The sequence below is a fragment of the Scophthalmus maximus genome, chromosome 14 (genome assembly GCF_022379125.1).
Source record: "Scophthalmus maximus strain ysfricsl-2021 chromosome 14, ASM2237912v1, whole genome shotgun sequence".
Classification (NCBI taxonomy): domain Eukaryota; kingdom Metazoa; phylum Chordata; class Actinopteri; order Pleuronectiformes; family Scophthalmidae; genus Scophthalmus; species Scophthalmus maximus.
Genome location: NC_061528.1, coordinates 21,182,368 through 21,191,249, shown reverse-complemented (window position 1 = coordinate 21,191,249; position 8,882 = coordinate 21,182,368).

The window sequence follows — 8,882 nt, the reverse complement described above, 5'->3', positions numbered from 1 at the left end:
AAGTAAGGCGATTGGGAAAGTGTGTAATGAAGTTTGAACGGGTAGAAGGGTTTGATATCCAAGTCCATGGGGAATTCATTTGAAAGAAGAAGTTTAACTTGAGATGTAAGGAGGTCGTGAGAGGATGAAAAATATTCAGTCAAGCCAACTCCAGGGATCAGCACTGTTTGCCAAAGAAACCCAGTCACTTCTGGAAAGTAAATAGTAGACATCTACTTTTCTGGAGTTTCAGAACATTTATGGTGCGCTCACACTGGAGCGTGACAATGACTGTCTGTGTATCAGGAATGGAGAACCACTACTGTCGCTGTGTGTGGTAAGCCTGACAGGCCAGCTATTTGCATTGTGACTTGTCGAAGAACGGGATCGAGGAAGTTGGACACAATTAGCACGACCGATTTGTTTGTGGCTTTGCCATCGGCACTCCTGTCTGCCTTTTCTTCATTCAAGAGTGCATGTTTGTTGAAAATTAGCATTGTGTCCGGTGTGAGCGCACTATCAGAGTCGTACTTTCCAAAGACACCGTTTGTGTCACCACTAGCTCCAGTTCTATACCTAACTTCCAGTCTTTTTCTCTTCTGTCCACTGTTCATGAAGTGGCGTCATTTTTCACTCCAGTTGTACAAAAATTATACCAGAATATCTTGGATATGGGTCCTGCCATCTTGCACTGGTGACTTCATTTGGAGCCATAGTCTGTGCAGTAGTGTATCCAGCCTCCGGTTAATCCAAAACGCTGCAGCACAAGTTCGGACAGGAACTAGAAAAAAAGATCATATTTCCCCAGTGTTAGCATCTCTGCATTGGCTTCCTATAAAACATCATAATAGAATTCAAAATCCTGCTCCTCACATACAAAGCCCTTAATAATCAGGCTCCATATCTTACAGAGCTCATAGCTCAATATTATCCAAATAGATCACTTCGCTCTGTGAACTCAGGACCACTTGTGGTTCCCAGAGTCTGTAAAAGTAGAATGGGAGGCAGAGCCTTCAGTCACCAGGCTCCTCTCCTCTGGAACCAGCTCCCAGTTTGTGTCAGGGAGGCAGATACCCTCTACACATTTATAGTTAAACTTAAAACCTTCTTCTTTGATAAAGCTCTCTCTACGCAACTATTATTATCATTATTATTAATACCCTACTATTTATTTTCAGAATTATTATTATTACCTATTGCTATCATTGCACTGAGCATCTCTCTCTCTCTCTCTCTGCCCCCATGTATTTACATTACATGTCACCAACTTTGTTTTCTCTCTCCCTTATAGTGCAGGTATCACAATTAAAACCTTCCTCTTTGATAAAGCTTGTAGTTAAAGCTGCTCAGGTGTTTACTGAACCAATTTTAGCTGCTATAGGCCTAGACTGCTGGGGGAACTCCCATCATGCATCTCTCTCTCTGCCCCCATGTATTTACACTACTAAATTCTTTGTTTTCTCTCTCTCCTAGTGAAGGACTCTCTGACTCCAGAGCTGCAGAATCCAAATATGTTACTATAAATATGATTATGATTATTATTAACAAATTAATTGTATCTATTAGTGTCAGTATTGTTATTGTAATCATACTAATTAGTCTGTTGTACAGTTTTACAACTGTTCTCTCTCTCTCCCCCATTTCTCTCCTCTCTCCCTAACCGGTCCCGGCAGATGTTCCACCCACAACCGAGTCTGGTTCTGCTAGAAATTTCTTCCTGTTAAAAGAGATCTGTTTTTTTCTCCACCGTCACCAAGTGCTTGCTCATTGTAGGAACTGTTGGGTTTCTTTGCAATAGTGTGAGGTATCAACCTTTCAATAAAAATGTCATTGAATTGAATTGAAAAGTGATCATGGTTCAGAGCCATGGTAGACATGCTGCTGATACACGCACTCGACCAATCGTGAGTCAATCTCAGCGTCAATCATGACGTTTCACTCTGCTTTTGTATCATCAATTAACCAATTAAAACCAAATGTTCGGTTCTAGTTTCTCCGGACTCAATATGCAAGACCATGGACAAGGAGGCAGCGTTAAGATGTTTTAAAGAAACTGAAAAAGGGGCAAACAGTGCGAAGTGGAGTTCTGAGGCTGGTAAGCAGGAGAGCAGGGGCGAGGCAGGTTGAGACACGTTGGCGTTGCGTAAGACAGCTCTTTGGTTTGGCTGAGGCAGACTCCAGGGATCCACAGGTTCACAGAAGAATCAATCCTGAAAAGACAACGTGATTAACAAGAGCACTTCCAATAGAACAGGTTTCAGGCTATAGACTGAGTGGCCGTGTACAAAACCATAACAGGTTCAACGATGTGGCGTCGAACATATATCGCACTTCTTCCTAAGAGCAGGGTTTGATGAGTTTCCACTGTTATCCAGGTCACAGCATGAGCCGTGACACCATACTTATCAAAATCATGAATTTGAACATACATCTGTGTGATTAGATTTACCTTAAAATGACAGAAATCATCTTTTGAGAAACATTTATTTAATGTGTGTTCCATCCGATAACATGCCGGAGGTGAGGTTTATGACCTATACTACAGCCAGCTACCAAGGGGCAATCTAAGGGTGGATTTGGATTGACCTTCCTATCGTCTTTTCCTATCTAATTTTCCTTGACCTCAATGGAAAACGTCATGAGGTCAAAGAAAGGTATAAAGGAGGACTCACAGGACTCAGGAAAAGCAGACAGCGGTGCATAGAGTATCTCCACTTTCACTACACTACGTCATTGTGCGACGGCGGATGTTATTGACGTGCGTCTGCTGCAGTGGCTCTAATAATAAAAATAATAATACATTTTATTTATAACGTTTATTACTCTATCCGGCATGTTCAGTGCATTTTACCACCGTGTGACATCAGATTTAAATAATTCATATGTAAGGGTAACTTACACAATGACTTGTGTCCCTTTTGGGTCATATTCATAGTCTTCTTATTCTTTTACTTCGGATTTAATCGTTTACGTTCGTGCATTGGGCGTAACGTTTAATATTGCTGCCATAATGAATTGTGGGTTGTCTATTTCTCCTTTCCTTTAGCATAGGAAGTCCAGTGTACCCTATGCTAAAGGGTACACTGGACTTCAATGCTTCAATGCTATGGTGCATGCTAAAGCATTGAAGCACCATTCCTATGCATTTAGAGAATCTGAACAGCTCTTATCATGGCTGCTAATGAAATACTTTCGGGTGACTTCCTAAGCAAATTTGACAATTCGACTGCACCCTAAATGTTTTGGTTTCACTTTGGCAAAGCTGTCATGTTTTCCATATTTAAAGCTTTTAGCTCCTCCCCAAAATTCACTGCCTGAACACATTCATGCTGCTCAGATGAAACAAGACATACCAGAACCATCACCATTGCTTTGTCCACCTCCTCATGGAAGCTTCCGGATGTTAATGACACTTTTAAATGGGCCTACCTGTGTCTATAGGTTATGAAAGCAAAACGTGTAAAGTGTGTACATCAAAGAATTAAATATTTGATTCCAAAATAACATTTGTATTTACTATCTAATTGGTGTCATTGAATAATTTGACGGTACATTTGGATGACCACCAACAAGCCTCTTTACATCTTAACAAAAGTGATGTCTTGAATATAATACCTTGCAAAAAAAAAAATGTTATTGCTTGAAATAAGTACTGTGTTTTCAGTGTGAAAAGAAAAAAAATCCTTGAGCATGTCTCCCGTATTTAAAAATGAATTTCTTTGATGCAAAAGGGCACCTATTTTTTCATGTGTCCAATTTTTGCTCGATTAAGCATGATGATGGTGTGATTCAGATATGAGTAATGTAATTACTGATAAAACTTGTCGAGAAGTACGGGGCCCGAGTCTAATTTAAAATGCCTCCACTTTCCCTTTGAACCTCCTGTGGAGGGTCCTTTCCAGTAAATGAAATACATGCATTTCCCTTATTCCATTTAGGTGAGCCTGGGCAGAAAATCACTGTTTAGCTTTTCTCTCCATTCTGTTGCCTCTCAAGTCAATGATTAAAATCTGGAATGTTCCAGATTTAATTAACTTACTGATGCACTCTCTTCCTTTGCTTCCTGGCAGGGATAACAGAAATGACATTATTCTGAAGTAGAAATGGATGCTAAGCATCACTGGAAATCAAGACCAATAGGCTTTGACATAATGAAATTTCAGTGCCATAAATGAACTGGAGACGCTGCGGCAGGTTCCCGAGGTTCAAGAAACTTTGAGAGATAGGTGTTTTTGCTTTATGTTGTCCTTCGCATATGGACAATTTTTTAGGGCTGGGCCAATTCAGGGCCCAGAAACTGACCTCAGAAGGAAGTTTCCAAGTCTTCTGTTAATTCAGGAGAAGAGGATGTGGGATTAGGGTTTGAGACACTGGAGGAGTAGGGCAGGTGGAGATGTTGTGTTTGGGGTAGAGGCTGAGAGTTCCAGGCTTAAGGTGAGGTCGAATTGTCAAATTGGCTTAGGAAGTTTCCTGAATCCTGAAATGACCTGGAATTATTTCATCGGCAACAATGCTAAGAGCGTTCTGATTCTTTAAATGCATAGGAAAGGTGCTTCGATGCTTCCTTTCCTATCTCCTTTAGCATAGAGTACTCAGGACTTTCCTATGCAAAAGGAAAGGAGCACACAGGTAAAACCATTAAATCCGAAGTAGAAGAGAAGAAGAGTATAAATAAGACCCACAAGGGACGCACGTCATCATGTAAGTTACTGTTGCCTATGACGCTGTGACACTATTGTATAATATATTCAATCAAAAATTACCCACATTGTGACAAATACTGTATGTTTTTCGAATCCACCCTTCGCTCTCAATCAGCCTCAGTTCTTCATGCCATGGATTCTACAAGATGTTGGACACTTTTCTTTCTGCTCCGTGTTGACATGACTGCATGACATCGTGCCAGCAGATTTGTCAGCTGCACATTCTTGCTGCCAATCTCCTCTTCTGCCACATCACAAACGTGTCCAACTGGATTCACTGAAGTCACTGAACTCTGTCACTGCCATATTCATGAAACCAGTTTTGAGACACCTTTTGCTTTGTGACACAGACGGTCATCGTGCTGGAAGGAGCCATTTGGAGATGGAAACTGTGGCCATAAAGGGATGAACGTGGTGAAAACAGATAGACTCAGCCACTTAAATGACTGACTGGTATTAAAGGCCTAAAAATTCACAAGTCCAACTTTCTCACATCATTACATCACCAGCAGCAGGGAGTATTGGCATTTCGGGTGTATGGATGAATGCCGTTGACACCAAGTTCTGACCCCTCCCATCACTGGTGAGAGCCTCTGACTTCTGTCCACAGAACTGCTGCTCAATGGATGTTTTTTGTTTTTGGTTTGATTCAGAGTTAAAACGCATGTGACAATCCCAAATGATCAGCAGCTTCAGAAACATGCCACAGTTGAAGTTACTGAGATCACATTTTTTTCACCACTCTGCTGTTCGACATTACAGCTCCAGACCTGTAGCTGGATTTGATGCTCTGCATTGCTGCCACATGGTTGGCTGATAATTGCGGGGATAAACAGGGCTACAGGTGAAGGTGTAATTAAGCGCTCCATTTCCTTCCTGTAATTTTGTATCTTTTTAGCCATTTATTCAGAATTTGAAACTGTGCGTAGGCACTTACCTCACTTATCTATCCAAATGTAGCAAAAATTTTAACCTATTAAAAAAAATGGCAAAAGAAAGTGTGTGTTTCCATCCACTGCTGTTATGCAAATGTCAGTAGCGGTGCCTTAGAGATAAACAGGTATAGTGGTGCTAATTTTCTAGACAGGTGCCATTAAACTACTGCAGGTGAAGAGGCCACAACAAGACAACATCATTACTGGAAAAACAATGTGGACGAGATATAAATATGGCATAGGTGTTTTTCATGGATTAACTTGAGGGAGGAAACACGTCTCCTTATCACTCCACACAGAAGGGGGATGTTTTTCTCTGCCACTATTTGCATCACTTTAGTGGAGCCGAATCTTTAGTCTGCATTTCTGTCAAACGCTTCTTTAGTCTGTCTGATGTAAGTCTGCTTCCATTTCACTTTGTCCATGCATTTTGTGAGTACTTTTGTACACACACATACACACACACACACACACACACACACACACACACACAAATACACTAGATGAAAACAATACCCTGCTCCCTGCCAGGGTTAAAAGAGATAAAGGTTAGACTGTTTTAATCCATCCATCAATTATCTATACCACTTTATTCTTTAAGGGTCGCATGGGGGACTGGAGCATTGAGCGAGAGGCGGGGTTCGCCCTGGACAGGTCACCAGACCATTACAGGGCCAACATACGGAGACAAACAACCCCTTCACATTCACACCTATGGTCAATTAAGAGACTCAAATTGACCTAACCCCAATCCCCCCATGTCTTGGACTGTGGGAGGAAGCTGAAACAGACACGGGGAGAACATGCCAACTGCAAACAAAAGGTTTTGTGTGGAGTCACATTAGCTTGTTAGTCAGGAAAGACAGTGAAGGCACTGCAACTCAATGGAACATCAATTATATAGTTCTAACCAGGTTATATATCCAGGATATGTTTCTGTTATCAGGCTTAACTAAACCTAACATCGTCCGTCCTGTTAACCTGCACTGTAACAACTGGATATCAACTGTCTCAGTTAACCCTGGATTTTCGTATTCAGTTATGCGTAGTAGGCGGAGTCGTTAATTACATGCGACATCGCCAGAACCATGAATAAAGTCGTGATTATAACACAAAAAGAAAGGCTGATACCTGCAGCGAAATTAGGATTAAGCGACATGTAAAAGTGATACAAATGTTGATAATATAGCATAGTGTAGTATAGATAATATCTAACAAAGAAACAAACAACTCAAAAGAGTGAATATTTTTGCCCTTTTGTCAGACCATGATCAAACTATAATGAAGTGAAGCTGAAGTGATGTCAGACTGTTCCTGCTGCTGAAGCAGAGGAGTGAAGAAGTTAATGTGTGATGAGGTCAATCATAGTGAACTGTTCAGTTATGATCATGAGAAAATATTGATCAGGGTGAGAAACATTTTTCTAATAAAACATACATATAAATAGTATTTAGTTTTTGTCAGCATCACACAGTCTTCTCATGTTATTCTGAGCTGCAGTGATAGCATAAGAAAGTAAAACACTATCAAAAATCAAATAATATTTATTGAATTTAAATTAGGCTCTTACATTAATGAATCTATGTATTTATTTAGTGTTTATTAGCAAGCTATTAGAAGCTGGACACATTGAAAGTCTGGAACAGCAACATGAGTCCGTAAACTCTTTCGTCCCAGTCAGAATCCTGTAGAATGATGACTCTGCTCTTCCTGTGATCTGATTGGTCAGTAGTTGGGACTGTTTACAGGTTTTGATCTGTTATCTCAAACTTAATCCGCTCTGGAACAGGTTAGCCGTTCAGCATAAGTTACCATGGCGATTGGTAACGCGAACCAGCTTCGTAGGACGGAAAACCCATAGTTAAACTTGCAAGTTACAGCGATAACTGCAAATCCTGCTTCATAGTACATACCCCAAGTGGCGCCTGCTTTAAATGACTCGATCACTCACTTCACTCAAGGAGTGCAGCTGAGTTCAAGACCCAGTGTAAACTTCATTTTAGGTCTCTATGCTCCAGTTAGTGCAATGCTGGCATTTTGAAAGAGTTATTCCCGGACACAACTCTTCATGGTGAAACTCCATAATATACACAGTGAAGACACGCACACACACACACACACACACACACAGAGACAGAGAGAGAGACATAAATCATTATGACTCCCTGTCTATGGACTGTGGAAAGACGTGAGGACATGGTCCCACGACAGGGTCAAGGGGAGGAGAGGTCGCCAACAGGACATAGATGAGCCATGGAGAGAGACAGAGGGAGAGTGTGAGAGACTGAGGCAGAGGGAGAGAGAGAAGAGAGAAGAGGGCGGAAGATGGATGAGAGGTTTGGTCTTATTCGTCACCAGGACCACAAATGTGTGTGTCTTAGACAAAAAGTTGAGATCAGATTTTTTTGGGTGAGTTTTATAAGAAATGGCATTTACTTTGTTTCAGAAAGCAACAGCGAGCTCATGTTGTTTCTGGCTCGTGGAGGTTGGACATTAATATATTGTCTCAGGTTTCACACCATGATTGGGGAGATTTGTTGCATTAAGCTTCAGATTCAGGCTGGGGGAAGCCATGCGTTAGCCAGATATGAGCTGAAGTAATGCAAAATATAGCTTGTGGTCTCAAGAGGGCTCAGGTTTTACTGTTCACAATTCTAGTCTGGCCAAAAGAAATCCTGTGCCCTTCTTTTCTATGCTAAACCACTGCTGAGCACGGACTGAAGACGTGATGCTCACCTGCGGTGATAGGACAAAGGTGTCTGTTGTTGATAGTGACGTCCTGCATGTCTGTGTGGACAGAATAATTATTCCAGTGGATCAGACTGTGGAGTGGACCTCATGTGAGTCAAGGATATATCTCTTCAAAGTCATTATCATTGTCCCTTGAGTCTTTCAATTAATATTTAACTAGATTTACGTGGTAGGAGAAACAAACCAACAAACCTTTTTTGTTTTGGTATGCTAAGCTACATTAGCCGTAACTGAATTGACTCACAGTTTGGGCTGAAACAATTCATCAGAAACCCCCATCTAATCTGATAACTGATTCATCTTCAAAGTCATTTTTCAATATTTGATATGTTCAAGTTACTCTTTCTCAGTCGTGAGAGTTTGCTGCTTTTTCTTTTTCTTATTTTTCACCATTTAATGACAAACTGACGATGAAATGAATAATTGATTAAGCGTAAAAAAAATTATAAACTCATAAACAACTGTTAGTAGCAGTGCCGGGCTTAGTTTACACACATTTGTTACTTTCTGCTCT